Source organism: Balaenoptera ricei, chromosome 16, assembly GCF_028023285.1.
Source record: "Balaenoptera ricei isolate mBalRic1 chromosome 16, mBalRic1.hap2, whole genome shotgun sequence".
Classification (NCBI taxonomy): Eukaryota; Metazoa; Chordata; class Mammalia; order Artiodactyla; family Balaenopteridae; genus Balaenoptera; species Balaenoptera ricei.
Window position 1 is genome coordinate 118,112,004 of NC_082654.1, and position 26,529 is coordinate 118,138,532.

At 40.7% G+C, this 26,529-nt stretch overlaps 1 protein-coding gene across 23 annotated transcripts in view; it reads right to left on the reverse strand.

Moving 5' to 3' along the window:
• ANK3 (ankyrin 3) overlaps positions 1-26,529 on the reverse strand; it is a 687,375-nt gene that overhangs the window by 282,728 nt on the left and 378,118 nt on the right. The gene's annotated exons all lie outside the window — the stretch shown is intronic.

Genomic DNA, 26,529 nt, shown 5'->3' on the forward strand with positions numbered 1-26,529 from the left:
TTCCGTAAAGTCATAGGTGTTCGCAATTGGAAATCAGGCCCAAATGCATGGAAGGCAGGACGGGGCAACAACACGTCTATCCCGACATGCAGATGGAGATTCTGAGTAGGCTGTTGGATATATGTGCCTGGATTGTGAGAGAGCTGAGTGAACGGAAATAGAAATTTGGGAGTTATCTATATATTGGCAGGTTTTTAAAACCATGAAACTGGATGAGGTGATCAGAGAAGAAGGGAAAATGGAAAAGGACTGTCATTGAAGGACTGAGCTTGGGGCTATGCCAGGATTTAGAAGCTAGAGAGAAGGACCAGACAAGCGAAGGAGAACAAGTATCAATAACTAGCAAGGTAGGAAGAAAACCAGGAGAAAAGAGTCCTCGAAGTGAAACAAAGAAAAGTGTTTCCAAGCGAAGGAAGGGATCAAATGTGTGAAATGCCAGGTCAAGTCAGACGAAGACTGACGACTCTGTAGGAGATTTGAACCATAAAGGGGCACCGAGGAGTGAGGCAGCAGAGAGAGGCAGACAGGGGACAGAGAGAGTGTTTTTTTTTTTTTTTTTTTGATGAAAGGAGACATGACACATGAGAATGCTAATGGGAAATACCCACAAAGGAGAGAAAACCTGTAACAGAAAGAGAAGAGACAGAAAGGCTGGAGTGGTGACCTAGAGTGGGTAAGCGCAGAGGGATCTAGTGTCCACATCAAGTGTATGGCCTTAGGGAGGAGGACAGACAATTTGGGCCGGGACAGAATACAGAGTACAGGTCGTGGGTGAGCAGATGTGGCGGTCGGGCCTCCTGAGTTCGCTCATAGAGTGTTCACCTGGCTCCCAGGTGTAGAATTCCACTCAAGGTAACCTATGGGGCCCTCTGTTGCCAAGATGAAATGTTTCCTCCCTGGTGATAACGTTGCTCAAGTTCTCTCATGCCAGGTCTCTGCTTCCCAAGGACAACTTTACTTTATTGGACCCTCATTAATTCAATGAACTTTTGAGCTGGAAGGAACCGAAGCAAAGGTTGTTCTGTCTCTCCCTCTCACATCATATAAATATTATAATTATATATAATGTTTATAATATTATTAAGATAAATGTATATAAATATAATATAAATGTTCTAATGTTTATAACGGCCAGTCAGCGTCAGTTTGGAATCGTCTGGGAAAGAGGAACACAAAGACCCTTGAGCTTTTTAAAACCATTTATTTTTGAGAGCTCTCACTTTGGCTGCCTAGACCATATCACCTTTGCCTACCCCTACAATTCCAGAATATTCTTCGCACCAGCACCCAATCCACCAAGCACGATTATCTGACCACTGAAACGGTAAGCTGAGCGAGAGGGAAGACTTTGTCTACTGTGCTCACTGCTCTAACCCATGGTTCTCAGAAGAGCACGTAGTAGATGCTCCATAAATACTCAGTGAATACTGAGAAGAGAAACTTCTCGGTGCCTCTCAACTGAGGTGGATACTTTTGCTGTGTAACAAACACCCCCTATTCATACCCTGGGCTGCTGCACCTTGATTCCCTTTGAACTTAACTTTTACCCGTCGTCACTGCCCATCATGTGCCCGGCTACCCGGGTAAGATGGGAAGCACTGCAACCCAGTGAGGCCGATCGGACGTTTCCTCCCTGACATGTGACTCTCAGAGACAACGACAGAGTCTGGAGTATTGTTTGGCTTCATCCATCCCAACAGAAGCACCCAGAAAAGACCACCCAAGACGAGGCTCCTGGCGTTCCTGCTTCCTGGGCTTTGCCTCCTGCCCATCACAGAGGCGCCGGAGGTGCCCCTCTATCTGGCTTTCCTCTCTCTCTGTGCTTGTGGGAGGATACCCTCTCTTTGCAGTTGGGAGGAGACAAATGACTAATTTTGGCCAATGGGTTGTGGGTGGAAATGACACGTCATTTTCTGGATGGAGCATTTAATTGGCAGGATAACCCTCCAGGGCTTTCTTCCCCTGCTGCAATGAACCGTAAACATGAGTAAGATGCTTTCGAATAACTCTGAGGAGCGCATTTTCACTTTCCCCACCCCTGACAGGTAGCACGCACAATCAACTTTTCTGGATTCTCTGCTGTTTTCCAGCTTTTCTGGATTCTCTGTTGTTTTCCAAGCCGGAGTTCTCCAGTCGCCTCCTAGCGGAGAGCTCCAAGAGCTTTCAGTAAGTCACCTTTCGCTTAAGAAAGCCACAGCTGGTGTCCATTTGCTGCACTGCAAAAGCTTCCGTACTGTCGTTACACTCAAGTTCAATGGTGAAGCTCTGATTATTGTCTTGAAAAGTTTCCACCAGGAGCCTGGCCCTTATCTACCCACTTTTGTTTCCAAAGCCTTCTCTATCCTTATGTGGGTATCCATCCTTGCTTTCCCCCCCTCCCCTAAGTATCTGGACTTGAGAAAGTATTTTTCCCCTCCAGTTTCTAATATCACATCCCTTCTCTCCTTTCAATCATAGACAGGGCTCCCAGAAGCAGTCTCTTACCTCTACCACCTGATCTCTGAGGATCCCAGGACCACCTCCCTCCCCCTGACCCTTCTGCTGATGCTGTTCAGTTGTTTATATGAACAGGTAGATGTGGACGGCTTGCTTATCTTCTCTCCCTTATTAAAAAGTAAGCTTCGTTGGGATTAGCAGATGTAGCCTTTCATATATGGAATGGATAAACAACAAGGTCCTACAGTATAGCACAGAGAACTATATTCAGTGACAAACCATAATGGAGAAGAATATAAAAAAAGAATGCATATATATGTATAACTGAATCACTTTGCTGTATAGCAGAAATTAACTCAACATTGGAAATCAACTCTACTTCAATAAAAAAATATTGATAAAAAAAGTAAGCTTCATCATGGCAGGGACTGGATATATTTATTTTTATCTGAGCATGGCGCTTTCATACAAATATTCACGGAATGGGGAGGGAAAAAGCGAGGAGCCAGATCAATTGATTTCGTTGTAGGATAAATGGAGTGTAAGATGTCAAGTCATGATCACTCTCACTGCTATGTCTATCCTTTAACATGTGCCTAGGGCTGCATATAGTCAGTACATGCAGTGAGTTTAGTAAATAAATATTCAAGGAGATCTTCCTCTCTCTTTTGAGACAGGGAGGGGGCAAATAAGTTTCTCTTAGGTAGGATACCAAGCTCTGTTTTTTTGTTTGTTTGTTCTTTATAAGCAGATAGATACCATACATATTAACGTGTACATTTTGAACAGTGGGATGGTGAATGCTGCCTTACACTAAAACTTTTTTTGGGGTAATGACTCCCACATTCTACTAATCTTTTCTTCTCCTTATAATGAAGCAAAATAGTCCATAAGAATTACACAGTCTTCTAGATCCAGAGTCCCTCACGGCCCCTTTTAACGGTCTAGAAAAGAACAGGGCTCAGGATATGGGAGAGTGCCGTGGGATTTCTTAGAAATAAAACAGAGGCTTAAAGGCTGTGATGCCTTAACTCGTAGAGTCTCCTGGCTCTTCCAAGACTCCTTCCTTTTGTTTGATGTCTTTCTAAAACCAGAAAGCATCATAGGATAAAGGCTACAAGATGCCCTTGGCTCTACAGCTCTCCAATCTGGCTGATCTTCGGAATCAAATGATCGGATTTAAAAAATACCAATTCTCCAGGACCACCCCTCAGGTATTTTGATTTAGTGGTCCCAGTAAATTGTATCGTTAAGACATTCTTCGGGTAACCTGGATCCGCAGCCAGGTTTGCAAAAACTACTTTACAGCCCAAATGGTTTATTTTCAGAAAGGTGTGCGTGCACTAAAGTTTACTGAATTCAGTTATATTTTAAACACACTTGGGTTGGTACAAATTAAATGAACTCTTGAGTGAATCTTTTCTTTAAAAAGAATCCTTTCTAAAAGGTGTGCAATCATCTGCAAATTTGTTTTGTCTCTTAAAATTTAGGCTTGATTCATTTAAAGTGGATATTTCCAAGATAAAAAACTGATGTCTATGTAGCTGGTGATATTTCTGAGAGAGAACGGTTGATATAACAATATAAGTGAATACAACAAGAAATAAAAGTCTCAATGACATTGAAACCGAGCAGGACCCTATGTCCCTTCCCTGGCATGTCCTCAGCCGGCCTCTTGTCTGTAGAAAAATTTTATCCAAAGAATAAGTTTAATCAGAGAAATGAGAAATACCGAAGCAAAGAAAAGCAGTCAAACAGGACAAAATAATAATAGTTTACTCATTAAACAAAATCAAGGACCCTTTAGTTCCTCCTCAAGGGCTACAGATAATATTCTGAGGAACATCCTTTGAGCTGTCTTGTTGATACTGAAACCCCCAGCAGGTGGAAAAAGTTAACTACATGATGACCAGAGTGTAGCCATGACATAAGCTGCCACAATTCCTAGATCTGGCCTCAAAGAAATGGGAACAGGGCTTCCCTGGTGGCGCAGTGGTTGAGAATCTGCCTGCCAACACAGGGGACAAGGGTTCGAGCCCTGGTCTGGGAAGATCCCCCATGCCTCGTAACAACTAGGCCCATGAGCCACAACTACTGAGCCTGTGTGTCTGGAGCCTGTGCTCCGCAACAAGAGAGGCCGCAATAGTGAGAGGCCCACGCACCGCGATGAAGAGTGGCCCCTGCTTGCCCCAACTAGAGAAAGCCCTCTCACAGAAACGAAAACCCAACACAGCCAAAAATAAATAAATAAATAAATTAATTAATTAAAAAAAAAAAAGGCAACAAATCAACCCTGGAACTGAAGATTAACGGTACTCAAAACAATCAAGATGACGCTGATCAGACCACCGCAGGACCAATTTCAAGATGGTTGTCAGAGCTGGCTGTGCTGTTTCTGCACAAGGCCCCTTCCCTCCACCTATTCACCCCTGAAGCTCCCGTTTAAAAGTTCTTGCCCACTGATTGTCAGTGAGGAGTTGACCTTTGGGCATGAGTCTGCCCTCTCCCCCGGTTACCAGCCTCTGAAGTAAAGCAGACTTTCCTTTCCACCAACCTTGCCTCTCAAGTTTTGGCTTTCAAGAGGCAAGCAGCCAGCAGTGGTTAAGAATCCGCCTGCCAATGAAGGGGACACGGGTTCAAGCCGTGGTTCGGGAAGATCCCACATGCTGCGGAGCAGCTAAGCCTGTGCACCACAACTACTGAGCCTGCGTGCCACAACTACTGAAGCCCACACACCTAGAGTCCATGCTCCTCAACAAGAGAAGCCACTGTAATGAGAAGCCCATGCACCGCAATGAAGAGTAGGCCCTGCTCGCCACAACTAGAGAAAGTCTGCATGCAGCAACAAAGACCCAATGCAGCCAAAAATAAATAAGAAAATAAATAAATTAAAAAAAAAAAAAAAAAGAGGCAACCAGCCAGACTCCACTTTCGGTAACAACATTTTTAACACCATGTATCTCTTCTATAGACTTATGTAGGCTTGAAATCAATTTTAAGGTGGTGCCAATTTTAGATCATGGGACAAAGATGGAGTTGAAAGTGTTATTGCTAAAGATATAATATTACATGTGGATGAGGATTTACCAGTAAATGTTCATGGCAACATTATTTATAAATAAGGAAAAAGTAGAAGCAATGTTTAATAAGCAAGTAGTGGTTAAATAGAAGGGTTATATCCTTGTGGTGGAGGGACTTCCCTGGTAGGTCCAGTGGGTAAGACTCCGTGCTCCCAATGCAGGGGGCCCGGGTTCGATCCCTGGTCGGGGAACTAGACCCTGCATGCATGCCACAACTAAGAGTCCACATGCCACAACTAAGAGTCCATATGCCACAACTGAAAGATCCCGCAGGCCGCAATGAAGATCCTGTGTGCTGCAACTAAGATCTGGTGCAGCCAAAATAAATAAATAAGTAATAAATAAATAAATATATCCTTGTGGAATACCTTGCAGACATTAAATCAATATTTAAAAAAATGAGAATGATTACTTCTATATGTTTCATAAAAGTTAAGATGTCATTAAAGTAGAAAGAAGTAGAGGAAAACCTTGAAACTACCATGATGTTAAACCAGCCTCATTAAAAAAAAAAAAAAAAAAAAAAGATGGTTGCTATAGCTACCATCCAGGTCATCTATCAATCCTGCTTGTGATTCAGAATCTAGTTTCCACTCATCTTTCTTCCACTGTGAACCCACACAGGTCATTCTTTTTGATAAACACATTAGCCTGTCCTTGAGTTACCACAGGCTAATAAATACATCAATTTTATTCTTCCAGGAGATTTAAAAAATAGGAGTTCACAATCTAAATTAAAATATACTATTTTATCACAAGTGGCAATCAATGAAAACTGAAGTGACCTAACTGCCTTCAGATATGAATATTAAATGCAGTTCACTTCTGCAGAGAAACTATTTTAAAGATAGGAAATCAAAAAAGAAGAAAGGAATTGGCTCGTCTCTCCCGACGACAGGGTCACTACCTTTTTTTAAAAAATAAACTACAGATCTAGTCTCTGAATAACTCATTTGAACAACTCACAACATCAGGAAATTGATCCATGTAGGTAACGCAAGTTCTTTTGTTGCAGTCTAAGCCCATTTTCTATTGTGCTAAGCTCAGCATAAATGCACATCATCTAGTTACCATTCCCCTCATGATGAAAACTAATTAAGACACCCCTCTCTCTCTGCTATTATAAGTGCATGCAAATGGGCACATTTCCTTAATGTTCTGCTCCTAAATTGAGAAAAGTATAAAGAAGCAACTCAGGGCTTTATTCAGAAAGACTAGAGAGCTCCTGTTGAAGACATATGCAGCTTAATTACATGCAAAATATGTTAATACAATGTGGAGAGTAAATGATACCCAGTGATTTTCCTTTAGAAGCTAATCTTAAATCAAGTACGAATTCACCTAATGCAAGTATGAATTTCTCAGGGCTGTGTCTGCAGATGCTGGTTCCACTGCTCTGATGTAAGCATCTATCCAGTGCATATAGTGTGTGTTATTTTCTAACTTTAGAATGATATTTACTAATTTCTGCTGGTTGTACCTCCCTGTGGTCACCTCATTGTTGGCCCAGCTAGAGGGACACATGGAGGGGGAACAGAAGGGAATGGCAAGGCTGCTTAAAGTAGCAACTGTCACTATTGCCACATTTGCTTGGCAGGGGCTGCTGAAGGGGAAAAAGAAGGAACACAGGCAGACACTCAGAAGAGGCAAAAACCAAATATATAAATAAAAGCACCTGATTCTAAATTCTAAACCATATTAAATAACGGCATCCTTCTATTTTGATAATTGCCTTCTGCAACCATGAGTCTGAGGCTGTTTGTTGGCTGTGTGCTGCCTCTGGGGTTTCTGGGATGCTGTTTAATTTTGACCCTTTGGAGAAACGGTGCTTTAAGATAGTATCAGAGAAATCACTGAGCTGTGAAAAGTGATTACAACACAAAGAGAATGGATCCGTTGAAAGGATAAGGAGAAATAAGAATAAATTGCACTGTTCAAATGTTATAACTCTGAGCAAATTTTAGACTTATTTGGCAAGGTCTATTTAAAGTGTGTATATACAACTACAGATTTTATAAAGTCTCTTTAATCTTTTGATTCTGATAAAGAAGTCTAAAATGGGTCACGTGGATATATATCTGCAGTCCCCAAATCTCCATAGTATATTTAAAGTGATTTTAATTTTCTTTCCTACATAAAAGATGAAACAAGGCACATATAGTCTGCTATTCTGAATCCTGGATTAATTTCTAATTATATCATTCTTTTCTTTATTTCCATCAATAATCCACTAATGACGCATAATACATTTTAGCTATGTTTTGTTTCATTTCCTAGCTAAATGCTCACTAGAATTTCAAGAGGGCGGAGATTAACACTAAACTTTTTTAAAAGGTTAAAAAAACCCAGGTGACAACAATTAGGTAAGTTTCTGTTAGTATTCACAACTCTTACACAATGTTTGCAGTCTTGGTTATGTTGGGTACCAATTATCTTGTACTTTGTTACCTAATAAAGATTTTTACCAACACAACACAATGAACAGGGCTTCACATATTTACAGTTTGACCACATTAAATAATCTTTATGATTTGTTAAATTTGAAAGTGTACTTCAATGAAAAATGTTTCCCTTGCTAGCCTTTTATGGGTATAGAAATAATTATCTAAACTCGAGGTTTTTATTTATTAACTTGGATTCCATGGGCCAACGTCAGGAAATTCACGAACCCCCCAAAAGCATGTGCCTACTAGGTGTTAATGTAATCTGGGGGTGGAAGGTGGGGTCTATTGCTCTCATGAGATACTCAGAGGTTAAATTCCCACTATTAGTGTCACTTTCAGGAGGCACTTGGATTTTTATTAAAGATAAGGTCCTAGGGATCAGTCCTTTATGAAGACTTATGCCACTTTGAGAAAATGGGACTTTAGCAAGCGTGTGTGCATGTGTGTGTATGTGTGTGTGTCTGAGAATTGTTAAAGAAAAAGAGTGCATTCCAGGGTGCAGGATGTTTTCCAAGTTGGTAGTAGGGGTCCCTGGGAACTAGGAACAAGCATGAGTTGTGGGTACTGGGGGAAGTGAAGGCTACAATTAGGAGTCTTAAGGACAAACTTGTCTACTTTACTTTATCCAACCTCTAGGCAGCTTAAAAAAGAGTTTTTGTTTTCTCGAGGAACAAGTTTTCTCGGAGGAATCTATATATACAAAAAATACATACACAATACATATATCTATATTATATGTATACATTAGAGCAAATAATTTCTGCATAGAGGAGGGAAGATGTCTTGGTAGCACTTAACCTGAATGTTGTTCTCTTCCAGGTAATTAATCTACAAAATTCTGTCCCCTGCCAAGGAGAAAAGTTAGACCTGATCCATTCCTGTCGTTCAGCAGAGAGAATGAGGAAAGTTGTTGAACCTAAATTCCAGACTTTACAGACAGCTGTAGAATAGCAAATAAAGGCAAAGAGTCAAGGTTATATAAATGCAGGCAATGAAGACAGTTCTTGGAACTTAGAATTCTGAGCAATTATGAATGGAGTGATCAGAATTTTAACGAACCCATCAGTCTTGATTCAAAACCTAGCCTGCATGGAACCAGCAGGTATGGGAGAACACCACCCACATGATCATGATCATTATTTCTTCAGCAGTGTTCTAAGTAATTTGTAACTTTTAGTTCATTTAATCCTTATAAAAATCCTATGCGGTAGGTTCTATTATTATCTCTAATTTACAGATGAGGCAAACAAAGCACAGAGAGGTTGAGACACTTGACCAAAGTTGCACAGCTACCTCTAGGTGGCAACCCAGGCTTAATTTAGATTGGAAGAGAACTGAGCATATTTGCAGGGAGACGTGAAGGAACTTGAGAAGGAGAAAAGTTTGAAATGCAAGAGTGAGAGGGAACACAAGAAAACCTGGGGTCTCACTTTCTCATACTGTATCCTTCAATTCAATAAATTACAGTATTGATAGCTCACAGTGGAGCATACGAACTATGGGACTGACATACTTTCCCACCAATGCATTTTCCGGAAGGAATGTGTTTACTTTTGCTAGGATGCAAACACATATACATACCAGAAAGTGCCATGCCGAGATGATGACAGTTATTTCTGGTTTGGTGGGATTTAGAGAAATCATAATTTTTTTTTTTTTTTTTTTTGCTTACTTATATTTTCTAAAATTAACGAGCATTTGAAGGAAAAAAGTAACAGCAAACTATCAAAAACAAAATGAAACATGTGTTGAGCTGATGACAACTGTAAATGAGTAGCTGACATATCTACTGATATTAGCTGATACTTCTGACCCTGGAGCACAGGGCCCACTGAAGCCCTGGAATTGGCTGAGAGCATCCCCAAAGCACGGGACATGTGTTCAGGGAGAAAAGGACCCAACCCCGAAACAAAGAGAAGGAATCCTTCCTTGGACCGCTTTGCCATCGGAGGCAGTCAGGCAGATGGGCAACGGTTTCTGATGGAAGCACTGACCCCGGAGCCCGCTGGCCCTTCCGTCTTGGTTTTCAGGGACAGATTAACAAGACTGAAGAAAGCGATTGCTGCTCAGTGGCTTGTCATCCAGAGAAAGCCTCTAAAACCAGTTGGAGAGGAACAATTTCCATTGCCAAGGACCAAAATATCCAGCGGAGGCTCTCAGGGAAGATGGTGGTGGGGCAGCTACGGGGCGTGGACAGCTTAATTGTGTGACTTGGACTTTGATGAAACAGTAAGGCAACAATGAACTTTCAAGTCCTTAAGTCTAGCTGATCAGATAAAGTTCTCATTCCCACCCCCTCCTCCAGGCTTTTCATCTTCTCTCCTACTGCTCACACGGTGTTCTCATATCTTCCATCCCGTCTTTTCTCTGCCACTGCCACCTCGCTCCATTCTGTTGTCTGAATGCTCTATTCTTGTCAAATGCTATCATCTGAGTTCCCCTCTTCATACGCAGCGCTTTCTGTTTTTCTCCAAACATCACGTTTCCCTACCATCTCCTTCCCTTTTGCAATCACAGACTCATACTTCCAATCACAGCATTTTCTCTTATCAGGCTCCCACTGAATATTCTCCTTATTAAGTGCCATGCTTCCCCTCGGACCCCACAATCTCTTAAGCTTTTCCCAAGTTTGTGTTCTTTGGCTGTTTCCCTTTCATGCTCAGTGATATCCTTCTTGGCAAGCGAGCTGCTCTCCCCAAACCAGAAGTGTTTGCTTCAGTTCAACAGATACCCATTGAGCACCTAATATGTGTGAGTCATGTACTAAAGGATACCAAAAAGGAATAAAGCATGGTATTCCCTGCCTTCACAGAGTTATGGACATAAATTAACCAGTAATCTCCATACACCATGGTTAGGGCTACAGCAGAAATACATATTCCTGGAGTGGTATAGTAGTTAAAAGCAGATTGTACCTAACTGTCAATAAAGTAGCCCTGAATTTAACCTGTTACCTGCTTTTATACTTGACTTTCCAGATGACATGTTTTGTCTTGCCCCATTCTGTAATTTCAGTTCCATAGTTCAAAAATGCTTGAACTGCTGCTGTGAACTATTAGGAAGAAGGCCGATGCCTGAACTCTTTCAACTGTGTACTAAGATCCCTGTACCTGGTCCCTTGTTTCTCTCTCCATTCCTGATTTTTTTCCTGAGTCTTGGGTTCCACTTCTCTGCACACTGAAGTTCAGTACAGCACAAAACAGAGCACTGACTGACAAATACAATCAAGCGTGATTAACTGGTAAGATGACCAGAGAAGAGTCTAGAATAAACCTCCACCCACCCAGGAGGCACTCAAATAGAACTCAGGCTAATTCAACGCTTTAGCCAGTACTTAGACCCATGGTTCTCAAATGTCCATGTGCACCAGAATCACCTAGAGGGCTTGTTTAAAACACAGATTACTGGGCCCCTGTCTCAGCGGTTACGGATTCAGTAAATTTGGATTAGGGCTTAAGAATGTGCATTTCTAACAAGTTCCCAGATGTTGCTGAGATACTGGTCCAGGGACCACACTTAGAGAATTTGTATTGAAGGAAAAAAGGGCAATAAACAAACTCATTTCTCAAGTTGAATATCATAAAGAATCTTTTTGTTATTGTTGTTCTGTAATGTCAATGGCATCTGGGCACGTCCATGATACGTCACCACGTGCCAAGCAATGGGAATACAATGGTGCATTCCCAACCCTTACGGGGTCTACTGCTACTCCAGTTTTCTTTGTGTACTATGATGAGTTTACAAGGTAGAGAAGACCGGACTGAACGTTCCCTATCCTTTGGTTAAACTCTTTACATGGATTTTCTAAATAAATCCATGAAACAGGCTTGTTCTCTGCCTCTTCCTAGAAAAAAAATTCCCCATAGAAGTTTAACGTAGAAAAATTTGAGGGTTTTGTTTGTTTGGTTGTTTGTCTCCAAATAAATGGGAGTCATATTTAAGTCTGGAAGCCATCAAGTCTGGGGGAAAGCTTCACAGATGTTTGGTGACTTTCCAAAGAGAGAATCAGAATATACTCCAAGAGCAGAGTGCATCAGAATCAGTGTGTGCTTGTTTCTTTTCTTTGTCAGTACAAAAATAGATTTGGGGGCTTCCCTGGTGGCGCAGTGGTTGAGAGTCTGCCTGCCAATGCAGGGGACACGGGTTCGGGCCCTGGTCTGGGAGGATCCCACATGCCGCGGAGCGACTGGGCCTGTGAGCCACAACTACTGAGCCTGCGCGTCTGGAGCCTGTGCTCCGCAGCAAGAGAGGCCACGATGGTGGGAGGCCCGCGCAGCGCGATGAGGAGTGGCCCCCGCTTGCCGCAACTAGAGAAGGCCCTCGCGCAGAAAAGAAGACCCAACACAGCCAAAAAATTAATTAAATAAATAAATAATAATTAAAGGTGCTAATAATTTAAAAAAAAAAAAAAAATAGATTTGTGTTTATTTGCTAGAAAAAAAATTTTCTAGCGTGATTAAAAGGTTCAGACATTAAGTGGTACATTTTGAAAGTGCTGCACAGCTATATGGCTTCCATTAACATCTGTGGGAGTTCAATCCCCCACGTTGCTATGAAAATGTAATCTACTCAGAGGCCAAGAATATTTCTGGGCTGTGGAATAACAGGAAAATATTAGCAAAGAGATAAAACATCAGTGAGCCTTCTTCACATCCCACGACTTCTCTCTCAGGAAAAGAGAGGCTCTAGCCTATGACCTCTACCTGCCTGTGTTAATGGGAATACCTGGGCGGCCACACTTAGATAATAAATATGTCACCTTTTCACATTCACATAGTTTTTTTTTTTTAAGATTTTTTTTTGATGTGGACCATTTTTAAAGTCTTTACTGAATTTGTTACAATGTTGCTTCTGTTTTATGTTCTGGTTTTTTGGCCACAAGGCATGCGGGATCTTAGCTCCCCAACCAGGGATCGAACCCACACCCACTGCATTGGAAAGCGAAGTCTTAACCACTGGACCGCCAGGAAAGACCCTACATTCACACAGTTATATGACCATAATCCTCTCACATGATCTTTGAGTCAGTTCTGCCTGTCATTGAAAGCAAGGATGGGCATTTCATCTGGATATTAACAGTATGTGTTAATGGGGTAAAAAAACAAAACAGGGCTTCCCTGGTGGCGCAGTGGTTGAGAATCTGCCTGCTAATGCAGGGGACACGGGTTCGAGCCCTGGTCTGGGAGGAACCCACATGCCGTGGAGCAACTGGGCCCGTGAGCCACAACTACTGAGCCTGCGTGTCTGGAGCTTGTGCTCCGCAACAAGAGAGGCCGCGACAGTGAGAGGCCCGCGTACCGCGATGAAGAGTGGCCCCCGCTCGCCGCAACTGGAGAAAGCCCTCGCACAGAAAACGAAGACCCAACACAGCCATAAACAAACAAACAAACAAACAAATAAACTTTAAAACAAACAAACAAAAAAAACCAAACAACAAAACAAAACAGACAGATCTGGGTTTATATTCCAGCTCTATCTTTTTATTGCTTAGGGGTCATGGGCCTTTCAGCAAGAAAGGAAACATTTTCTTCTTTTATAAAATGCAAAACACAATATTTAGCCTGCACAGTTCTACAAATATTAAATGAAATAATAAAACCAGAGTAGCTCTTCTGACTTGTCCAGACAACTTCCTCCTTCTAGGGCAGCGCTGAGGCTTTTGGAAGCGAGGAACATGAGCAGAGGTAGAGCGAAAAATACTAGGGGCTCTAGAGGTGGTAACAGTGGTAGCAGCACCAGCACTGGCTAGAGCTGACTGTGCGCTCACTGCTAACCAACAGGACGACTTCGTGCAGATATTGGAAAGGTCTCCTTCCTCAAGAAAATGTACTCATCACTGCGTGTATCTATGATGACCACGAGGGGACTGATTCCCTCTGGAGACGTGCAAAGCATAAGTCGGATGGTAGTAAGCCGCAGCCCTGGCGAAGCATCTTACATGCTTCTCTCCTCCCATTCTCCTCTCCTCCCATTCTCACCCAAAAAGTCTACGGGGAGTTACTATTACTATCCTTTTTACAGATCAGGGAGGAGACTGTAGAGGTAATAGTAAGAATGGAAGCAGCACAGAGCAGCCAGCAGTGACTAAGCACTTAGTCTGTGCAAACCCTAATTTATGCACTTCCTGTGCGGTATTTTTTATCCTCACAACGACCCTCTACATTCTGCAGTCATTCCCATTTCACTGATATGAAAACTGAGGCCCAGGAGATATTAAGAAACTTGCTCAAGGCTTCAAAATGAGCCAAGCAGTAGACCTTGGGACTCAAACCCAATAATACTGAGAACAGAAACTCTAAATCATTAGTCTATTCTGTCTGCCTCTTAGCCTTTCTTGCATCTGCTCAAAACCCCTCAAAGCCTAACCACTTCCTTAGTAACTCTGCTCCTGAGAGTTCTGACCTTCATTTTCTCTCCAACTTTGACATGGGCTGCTCAGCTCTACATAGTTATTACCTCTATTATTAAGCATCTGGGACATTCCCATTTCTTGAGAAAGTGTAAAAGACCAATGGAAGCCAGGAGCGAGGGCTTTTGAAATGCAAATCTATGTATCTGTGATTAATCATGTTCTGCTTTATAACAGCTCATGTATCTCTTGGCTTACATTGGTTACCTCTTCTATCATTGCCTACATTTTTACATTCGTGGCTTGTCTCCTGAGCAAGTGTTTCAAGGACACAAACCAGGTTTTATGTTTCTTTATATTCTTCCCAGCATCTACTAGTTAGGATGCATCATCAGTTGATATGATTGGATAACATCAGAGGTTCCATGAAAATAACCTATGTATGATCAGAGAATTCCCCATCTCCAAAAAAAAACTGTGCTTGTGGTCCTGTTACATGCATGCCTCTGCTTTGCATTTTATGTATTTGTGCATGTCTAATGTTCCCACTTAAAGAGTGGGCATTTAAGGGTTAGGATAATGTCTTGTTCATCTTTGTGGGCTGTTCTATGCTTGGCATATAGTGCTTTAAACAGAGGAGCCACTGAGTGATTGGTTTCTGAATGATTGGTTATGCAAAATACTCAATTTAGTCAAAGGAAATAGGAAGTGCTAATTTTAGGTTAAAAATATCTAGATTGGTTTTTAAGTATCCCATGACTGGGTTAATCCACATGAGGCATGGGTTTCGCGTGAGAACGTCAGGTTCTAGGATACGATGGTCGGGTTTACGAAACAAAGTGGCTCAAAGGAGGCTCAGCTGGGGATACTTTCCAGAAAGATAAATATAAACCTGCTCCTTCTGACTGACAAATTATACATTTATGAGAAAGGGGAAAAAACAAACAAACAAAAAACCCTGAATTTGTAGGAGCAAAGGAAGGCAGGTTTCATTCTGGTAAAATTGATTAATAAATAATTTTATTAAAATCTACTCTGTGTCCATTTACTGTGCTCTCCTAGATTCTGCAATATGACAAGGCCCATGCCCTCAAGAATGGTCTAATTTATTCTTGAATAAATCATGAATAAAGCATGAATCAGACTGAAATGAAATGTTCTCCTGTATTGTCATATTTCAAAACAGTGTTTTCCAACATAAAGGACCTTTTTATTTAAGTAGATAAGAATTCAGATATTGAAATCTAAGAATTGAAAATGTACTTCAGGGGTTTTCTCATTATTAAATGAGTCCATTAATTATTAAATGGCTCTGTTTTTCAGAAAGAAAATCTCTTCAGAGGAGGAGGTTGGTTAAGGTCATTATCTCTAGGAGAAGTTGGAGGAAAACAAGAGAAACCAAGTCTTTAGGAAGCATGCAAATCACAGTCATATTATCTGATAGAAGAAAACCAGTGGCCAAGTATTTGGACAGAGGCCAAATGGCGCTGGCAGTACTTGACTACATCATAGATCATACACATGTGGCTCTTAGAAGCTATTATGGTAGCTGAGGAGAAAAGTACTTTCTCGGTCCAACAAGTCAGAGCTAGGATCTCAGTCAACAATGGTTCACTAAATCTGAGCGCTGACCCAACAGGCAGTACGCAGAGTCCAGGTGGAAAGGAGGTCTTCTGGATCGGAGGACCCACAAATTCCAGAGGGCAGCACTTTCCACAATGAGTTGCACATCAGACTCATTTCTTGAGATGCCTGTGAAACAGGGGTTCCACTTGAGAAACGCTATATGCCAATCCCTCTCTTGAAGATTCATAATTTTCATTAGAAATGAAGAGGCTCTGAGCCTGCCCTAGCGTTCCTATTAGAAATGTAGGCTCTGAAGAGTCCTACAGTAGTAGGTTTAAGTTTGCTTGGGTTTTTCCCAAACTCACTTGGCCACAGTTTTGCTTCACCCCTACAGAAAACACTTTGGGATGTGTTGTCATGGAATAATCTAAGGCTGTGGACCAAACCCAGGCAGCAGGCAAGCACAGGAGGACACACACCAGGGGGACGAGGCATTAAGTCAAAGACCTTCATTCTGCAGCCAATAATATTGACATAACCATTCTATTGCAAACACTATTTCCAATTTTCAGCAGCAACGTATAAACTAATTATCAAGTGATTTATCATAATAAAATAGGAACGTCGACGGCCTAAAATTATCGGAAAGAGGGAAGGGGAAAGGAGAAGGTGGAGCAGTGAATGCCCATTTCTTCACTTTACATAGTACTAAGTTCAATGGTGAAGACTTAAGAATTGAAGTGTATCACTGAAAGTTATAAAGGTCATCTCTGGAAGAACCAAAAATTAAAAAAAAAATGTACGTGATAAAAAATTCAGAGGAGGCAGGGAAAAGGGAAGGGAGTATAAGTAAACTAAACCCTTAGTTCTCAAAGAAGGTAGCAATAAATACTTTTACATAAAGAAGAATAAATCTTAGAGTAGGGGGAAGCACTGCTAATATATCTAAAAATAAAAATGATGAAAATGGCTCCTCTGAGGACTGAGGGTGGAGGGAGATGTGTGCCTCCCCCTAAAGTTTGAACTCATTGGATCTTATGAATTACGCAGTCGTTAAGTAAAGACGATGGTGGTAAGAATGTGCTTGTGGGTTAAGTTTCTGTTCTTGTAATGGTCATGGTTGTTAAACTTGCGTGTCCATCACGATTACCTGGAGGGCTTGTTGAAACACTCTCTGCTGAGCCTGCCCCAGAGTTCCTGATTCAGTGGGAATCTGTATTTCTAACAAGTCCCCAGGTGATGTTGTTGCTGCTGTCCGGGGACCACACTTTGAGAACCACTGTTCTAGGGCAAATGCCGTCCTGATAATCCATGGACCTGAGCCGTTATTTTTGGAGTGGCTGCTCATGGTTGAATGTGTGAAGGGGCAGAAGTAGAAGAAGTAGTTACATCCTAATAACCACTTAGTTTTAAACCAATTCCATAAAAGCAGACCCTGCCTGTCCTTCACTGACATTTCCACTTAAATGACCTGTTGTCAACATCCAAATTCCAACAGGTGACTCTTTGTACAGGTGCAAAGAGAGCATTCAGAGCAATCTGTGAACTGATTTCAGGTGTCTGATATCATGTCCAAGGCTTCATTATTCCCCATGGAAGCCAAGACCAATGTCATCAAGAAAGGTTCTCCTATGGGAGTAGAAAACTGAAGAATAAACTGAAATATAGCTATTGAGCTTGTCCTGATGCCAAAGATGCTCTGTGAGAATCTAGATTTGATGAGAGATGTGAGGAATAGAGATAAGAGCTCAACAGGTACAGTTTGAGGAACGAAGCAAAGACACAAAGGAAATAGGTCAAAGTGGTCTACCCCCATGGTATTCTCAAGGATACAGCCCATTACAAAGAATGCTCCTCTTAAAAATGTCATCATTCCACGCCCCCCCACCAGAAAATATCTTAGATCTTCTACATTTGCTATTGGTACAAAATACAGAACTTAAAAACTCTTTTAAAACGTTTTAGATCACAAATATACAGTGACGCTATTTGACCAAGAGTGAGATTTTACTAAGTGTATACAAATTTGAAAACAGAGTTCAGAAATGGATAATCAGTGGGAGGTAGTTCATTCCCTCTTATTTTACAGCCACCAAAGAATCTACAGATTAAGTGCAAGCAATCAAATGTACTGTGTGATTTCTAATTTCAAATTAAATGTTTAGTTAACTCTGAAAGATGAAAGGGATTTAAATAAATGGGTTGTGTGTGCACACAGAGGTTAGAAAGTATACATCTCTTTTGGACTTCCTTATCCTCAAAAGGCTGGCAGAACTTTTGACATTTGTATAGGTGGGTCTTCAACAATTTACCCTGATTACAGATGTCATTTTGTTTTACCCATTTCTCGCTGCATAAAGCTCAAAATATTGGATCAGCAGTCAATACTGTAAAGCAATGCCCAATTACATGTGCCTGTGCCTCATTCAAGCATTAAATTAGATTTATGGTGCTATTCATCTTACTATAGAAGCAAAAAGCTAGCATTATAAACATTTGGAAAAAAGTAGGTAGCGAACTCCAAAATATCACTCCCAGCACAACTAATCATTTAGCTGTTGCTCATTCTAGGCTTTCACTATAAGTGGTTTTTATAGTTGGTATACTATATGCTGATTTATGCTTTTTAATTACTGTTTTCAGTAATTTATCTTATTGGCCATTTTGGTTCCTTGCTATCAAGATATTTATGGGGGGCTTCCCTGGTGGCGCAGTGGTTGAGAATCTGCCTGCCAACGCAGGGGACACGGGTTCGAGCCCTGGTCTGGGAAGATCCCACGTGCCACGGAGCAGCTGGGCCCGTGAGCCACAATTACTGAGCCTGGGCGTCTGGAGCCTGTGCTCGGCAACAAGAGAGGCCGCGACAGTGAGAGGCCCGTGCACCGCGATGAAGAGGGGCCCCCACTTGCCACAACTAGAGAAAGCCCTCGCACAGAAACGAAGACCCAACACAGCCATAAATAAATAAATAAATAATTTTTAAAAACTTAAAAAAAAAAACCAGGCTTCTGTTTAAAAAAAAAAAAAAGATATTTATGATATAAAGAGTGCTATAACGAGAACTTTTATACATGCAATTTTCCTCTTCCTTTTTGATTTTTTTTCCTTTGGCGAGATCCTTAGAAGTTTTACTGGGTTAAAGACGATGAAAACTTTTACGGCTTTTGACACATTGTATCAAATTCAAAGTAGCTGAACCATATCCATTTAGGTGTACTGCTTCTTTATCTAGATGAAATACGTTAATCCTTTAGAAAGTGAAAAGCACACATAATATGACAATACCAAATTACCAATTCATTCATTCAATTTATTGAGAATCTATTCTTCTCTACGCGTTGCTCCATAATCTCACGCGTCTCACATTCTTGGAGAATATATCATTAAAAATCATGAGCCCTATTATTATTATATTATTATATTTATTATACTATTATATTCTTGATGCACGTACCCTTTAATAGTGTTTATATCTCTCTCCTTTTCTATTAAGTGTACTGGAGGCAGTATTCACAGGAAGCAAGTGCGGTCCTTTATTAACTAGAAATCCATTCTAGGACTACAGACTAAACTGGGGAAGATGCCAGGAATTCTTAAAACTGGTTTAAAAATAATGAAATCACTCAAGTAAAATTGAGAGTTCAATATACAATAGAGGTGGCATTTGAAGTCAGTGAGTTATATATGATGATTGGGTCTAGAGTACCTGGTTGGTCATTAGAAGAAAAAAATGAAGTTAGGTCTCTCGCTCACTCTTTATACTACATAAAATTTAGATTTCTTTAAAAAATGTGTAGAAAATAAAACCATAGAACAACTAGTTGAAAACATGGGTGAGTATTTCTAATAGTTTTGCAGCAAGGAATTCCAACGTGGAAACAAAATCCAAAAGTCATAGAGAATAGAGTTTGTACACTTGTGTACGTAAAAATGCAATACGTATATATGGCACACACAAAAAATTAAGGTTAAAAAAAGGACAAAGAGGAAGAAATATATGCAACTCATACAACAAAGGGCTGCCATCCATGTACTACAAAGAATTCTTACAAATAAGGAAACCCTCCAATGAAAGATAACAGGCAAATGATGTTAAAGACAAAATAAGCATATGAAAAATTACTTAAACTTGTAAAGCTTTAAATATAAACAAGTAAAATATTATTTTACTATTAAATTGATAGAGATTTAAGAGTATTGACAATAAACATCCAGTCATGAAGAAAGTAAGGTTATCATATTTTGTTAAAGAAAGTACAACTACATCCATCTATTCAGGGAGCAGTTTAGCAACTATTGTTGAGATTTTACTTGTACAAAGCCACTCTCACAAATTGGAACTATACATATGCAGATCTGTGCATACATATAAACACACACACTCTCTCTCCCTTCCTCCCCCATACCCCTCCACTCCACACATACACAGACACACACACACACACACATACACAGACACACACACACACACTCACTCACTTAGAGTAAGCTATACCTCATGCCTCTTTGCCCCAGGCCCAGAATAACAAACTTCAATGTACTGATTATATAGACTTATTCTCCTGTAAAACACTGGTGGGTTGAACGACCATCACTGATCTCATCCTTTATTCAACCACTATTGCATCATATTACTTAAGCCCTGATATTCTATCTTTTATTGTTTTCTAATGATTTCATACAAAGAATCTTTTAAGCGACTTGAAACCATCTATTAATATTGTTATTTTTTTTTTAGCTTCTACCCAGTACCTAATGCAGTACTGAACACACTAGATATATGTTTACTGAATGAGTGTGCACACTTGCAGGTGTTTAAAACATCATGGATTTAACTATTTACACAGTGTTCCATGATTATGAACTATAGACAAAAAGACTGCATGTTTAATCTCTTTACCATACCTCTTTTTGAGAAGGGTTTATGTGGATATTTTTAAGGGAACCTTCACTTGGTTAACTCTCTGGATGTTGAAAAGGTTAATTTCACTACCATGAAAGCGTATAGACGTAGTAGGGGTTTCTAATTTTTGCTGTGTATCCATTTTCCTGCTTGACTGTGAGCTCCTTGGGATGCAGTATCTTGTCTAATACTCAGAGCTCATGTCCAAAAACTTGGTTCAAATCCCAAGATGGCTGTGTGCTGTTGGACAAGTCACCTAATATCTCTAAACTTCTGTTTCCTCAACTGTAAAACGGGGATGAAGAGCATCCCACAGGATTATTATAAGGATGAAATAAATTGACATCTGTCAAAGTCCTTGGCAAGAAATGGTGAATGACATTGAAATATATATTTCTACTAGGCTTAATAGCTGTTACTTGCTGGGTAAAAATATGAATGAGCACAATAATGAAATTCTTTTACACTTATTATTTTGCTGTCTGCTTTGTACCAGTTTTCATTGAAATACTTGTCTGTATATATTGTGGCTACCTATACATTCACATTTATTGCATTTTGTTGCTTGTTATGCATTTTTACTGATATATCTTCTCCGTCTGTATGTATTGGCTAGGAATTCATTCAAAATCACCTTCTATCATGTTTTTTGGTTAATAGTATTCACTAAAATAGAGTGGGCAAAATTCACTTTCATAATATTGCATGTATGGTACAGAATGTCATTTGTTAGTAAATTCATTATGCTTTGATACTTGCCAAAAAAAAAAATGGTGAATGAATAAATGAACGGTTAAGTTTCAGATAGGTGAATTGATACTATTATAAACCAGGCCCTTTTGCTTGCTTTATTAGACCTATTTGCAATGATGAACAAAGGTATACCTTAAACCAGCGGTTGTCACATTTACAGTGCATCTGAATTTCCTTGTAAAAACACAGACTGCTGGGACCCACCCCCTGAGTTTCTGATTTAGTGGATGGTGGGTAGGGCCTGAGAATTTGTATTTTCAACAAGCTAATGCTGATCCTGCTGGCCTGGGGAACAAGCTTGAAGAACCACCACCTTAAACACTTAATAATGTGTGACCATTATTTTTAGCCTAAGTGAAAAAGGCTCTGAGATTTCAGGTGTGACCTTGAACTTGTAAGCCCTGTTCCCTCACCACCACCATGTTCTCCTTTGCTTGCTGCCCTTGCACTGGAGGTGTCAGCCAGGAAATGGCTTTGTTTCCCACATATTCTTTCTAGCCTCATTAGCAACAGAGCAAGGATGGATAACAAATTCTTTGAAAGGCAAAAGGGGGCCCCTGCATCTTGCTTGCTGCTCTTCCCCAAGCAAACTCATGTTGAGTATTAAGTCTCTGTCACCCCAGCTAGCCCATTCCAAGTCTGGGTGGTACAGAAACCTGGGTCCTTGGGTTCTAATTATTCACGTACCTGTCTTACCTGTTGCATGAAAGAAAACCCCAGAACTAGATGGAACTTTCTGGCTCTTTCAGGATATTTGGCACTTGACAACCTCCAGGGAAAGTAGGAGGAAGTGACTAAGGACACAGGCTTAGGGGTAAAACAGGCTTAGGTTTGAACTCCAGCTCTGAAACACATTAGCCATGGGACCCAGGACAAGTAATTTAACCTCTGTGAACCTCAGGCTTCCCAGCTGTTAAAAAGAGATAAATACCCATTTCAGAGGGCTAAGAAGTTTAAATGGGATATTATACCTCAAGGATGCATAACAGAATGTAAGACCCCTACACTTGGTAGGTGCCAACAGTAGTAGCAGTAGCTGTAGTAGCAGTTTTATAACTCATGAGATACTCTATTTCTATTTTATAGAAGGCGTTCCTCTAAAATAATGTGATTTCATAAGCCATACAAGCAATCAATTTACAGTTCTTTCATACAGACCATAGGCCCACAATGCCTGGTACAGTATGACATGCACATGACAGGTTCTCAGTAATTGTATGGTCAGTGAACAGGAACATATCCATTATCTGCTAAACGAGCTTAGACTACAACGTCTAAAGACAGAAGGGATGCTAATGCAATGTGCATATCTCCCACACATATCTACAGCCCTCTATTGCCATTTCAGTCTCCCAGGCATGCACTGGTTTCTGAGGAAGCCTTGCTCCAGGACTGAGTAAGTGGTGACAGTACAGGCTCATGAGAGAAACAAAGAAAGAAGAACACATCAACACAACTTAGCAGAGCAGTAGTTTTGTTTTTTGTTTTTTTTTCTTTTAAGTAGTTGCTTTAAATAGAGAAATGCAGAACATTTTTGGTGCAAGCTGTTTGGTGTTACAACTTGGCCTTTTATTTGCTACTTGAACTCCAACCTTTCGTTTAACTTGTGATCTCATGAATTCAACCAGAGAAATCAGAAAAAGATCTTGTTCTGCAAGATGTCTCTGCAGATCGTCTGAATGCTGGATGTCATTGACTACTGGAAAAGAAGTACAAAGACCTCGTGTGTTATAGCTTTGGCAGGCAATTCAAAACTGAAGGAAATGTCCTTCAGTTCTCATGAAAATAGTAAACAAAGATTAGTTGGGGATAACCGTTTGATGCTAAGGAAGATAACTGCTCAATAAGTAAATCCATGAAATATTCAGTGCGTCTAAAATCCACCCCCATATCCCCCCTTCTTAAAACACCAAAAAAAACCCTAAAATATCTGAAAATCTTAATCCTTCTTCTTCACATAAATCCATGCTTCACATATAGATGGCCTCAAAATAACTCAGGTTCCTTGGATACAAATAACTCAGCTTATTTGCTAAAAGCCCGCATGAATCTTATTTTTTCTAAACACAATGAAAGAGAGGAGAAAATTAAAAAACAGTAGCAATCATTGGAACAGGAGCTAGAATGAGGTTAAAAAGTAGAGATTCTCACCCTCTCTGCTCTCCCTTCTAATTGACACAAATATTCATGGAAAGAAAAGAAGCTTATGAGCACTGGCTCTCTGGACAAGTCACATCTTCTTCGAGAGGTAAGTTGAGACTTAGAGGAACGTGTGATAAGGTAACAGCAGGAGACTGGGATAAAAAGAACCCTATCCAGTTAGTAAGCATTTTCCTAGAAACAAATGGAATAGCACGCAGTGGTGCAGAGTACACACCTAATAACTAACATATCTCTCATTTACATTTTTTTCAAATCGATTGAAAACCATAGTGCTGGCCACGTTTATTCAGTACGCAGTATGTACTATGTATAAGACACCATACTAGGGAGAGTCAAAGACGGATAATGACTTGTCTTAAGAAATTTACAATCTAGTAGGGGACATAAGACAATGTGTATAGATTAAGACAAATATCGATAATATAATATGCATAGTAAGGTACACAGTAAATAGCCAGCAAATGTAGGCTAATTAATTATGAGCTCAGATGGTAGCTAAAGGTTCTGGCTTTCAGAAGAGACTGAATGGGTATGAGGGAGGGGGAATAAAATAGGGAGGGAGCAGCCTAAAGGAACAGAAGCAAAAAAAACCCAAAGAATTGCTATGGCTTTAAAGGAATGTGATTAAAAAACTTTAGAGGATGAAAAGATCTTTACTATATGGTGATCAAGCAAGACGGATCCTCTAACTCTTGGCAAGTTACAAATGAGGGGAGACAGGAAGATATTAAGTAATTTGCAGAAGCTATTCCAGGTTTGTCTCCATAGATGAAGGAGGCCCCTTTGGTTGCTCAGGCCAATTGTCTCAATCCTACTTCTCCAGGAAAGAGACTTTAGAAATCTAACCCAGAGAGTCTCTTAAACCCCAGCTCAAATCTCTCAAGGAAAAGCAGCTGTGGAAAGCTACAAATGGAACTGTTACCGAGATAAAAGAGAAGGTTGGAGCAACCGGAAAAGGAGAAACGTTACAGTGCGAACGTTAGGTCAGTGACCAAAATGGGGCCCCTGGATGCATGTGCTGGAAAAACTGAACTGGGTTCCTCGGGGCCTTTATGGTTCCAGTAGCCCCTCACTCACCAGGTGGGAGAAGATAATGCTGCTGCAGCTGCCCCACCTTTGAGTTCCCTGTGCCTTTCCACGCTTCCCAGGCCATTGACCTGATGGTGTTCCAGGGAGAAAAGTTTAGCTCCAGTTACTTGAGCTGCTTTATCGGTTTCACATAAGCAATTCCCTAAGTGGACTTTCACAAAAGCGAACAATGCCACTCAGAGAGCACCCCATGTACCTCCTCAAACACTTTCCTTTTAGAAAACAACTAGAATGTAAACAGTGAAAGAGGCCAGGCTTACTTCTCTTAATTCAGGGGAAAACCTCCAATCCAAAAGCTTCCTACAATTAACAACAGGACCACAGACATTTAAATAGAAAGAGGTTCAGTCAGGGATTCAGACTCAGAAGATTTTTCCTTGAGGACAATTGCTCAGAAGATAAAACTGTGAGGAGGGAACTCCTCCACTCCCTTTCCTTCACCATCCCCCAACCCCGAATCTGCCAGTAACCAGTAAATAACTCCCCAGATGCACGGTAATGGCAGTCACCCAGAACGTGCATCTGCTGCGTTTATGAGACTTGCTTTGACACATAACTGCCAAATATAGAATTATTCACTTCAGTGCTAACATAGATTGCTCCATCCAAGGGCAGGAGCATTTGGGAAGTTCCCTGTTTGAAGAGAGGAAACAAAAGACCACTCATTTGCATCTTTTGGTCCAGGTTCTCTAACTAAAATATGCAGAAACTACAGACCCCGTCAAGATGTTAATTTTTATTTTGAATCTTATTGCTTTGAGATTTTAGGGGAAAACTGTATGGCAAGATAAGGAAAGGAGGCAGCTACCTACAATTCAGGCTCCTGAAAGATGAAGGTGAGTCACAGGGAACTTAGGGGGGGGGGGGTGGGGGCAGTCAGAGATGGGCAGGCGACAGCTGCTCAGGCCAGCAGGGTTCCACTGAACGGCTTAGCAAGCATCCGAATGAAAAAGTACATCCTTATTACTTTAAAAATTGCTTTCTAACAAGGATTATAAAACAAAAAGCTTAGCTGCCAATGCACTGAAAACATCCAGAAATTGCATTTAAAATGAAAGAAAAATAATCCTACTTTAAATTTAAAATATAGGTGTGCAGTGGCAACTTATTTCTCATGTCTATTTGAATTATCAATTAAAATAAGCAGCAAATTGAAAAACACAGCCTGAGTAAAAAACTCTCCCACTTCTGATAATAAAGCCCTTGCTGAAGGTCTGCCTTCGGACCTCACTCACGCCCCTACACAAACACAGATACTTGTGAACTGGCTAAAGAGTCCACACCTAAACAAATACAGACAGTTTCACTTCATAGTAACTGCACAACTTAGAAGTTCAAGTTGATGAACAGCTGAGCAAGTAGATCCCAGGAAACCGTGGTGCCTGACATTTATTGATTAAAATGAAGCCCCAAGAGCATAGGTGAGAACCTTCTTCCTGTGGTATTCTTATGAAAGGACCCCAGCACCTTTGGACTGCTCCTTCAATGTTTTCAACATTTGTTTCTCCCTCCTTCCTTCTCTTTCCAAAAGAAGAGAGGGTGGGGTGATCAATAGGTACTTTCCTATTCCACTAATGTTTCTAAGTCTCAGAGACAGTCAGCATCAACACCATGTGGCTGTAGGTATACACACGCAGTGCAGCTGCAAGAGGCTCCTATTTAGCTTAAGTAAAGCAAACTGGGTTCTCCTGGTAGAAGGAGGAAGGAAAAGAGGCACAAAGGGATGGAGAGAGAGAGAGAAAGAAT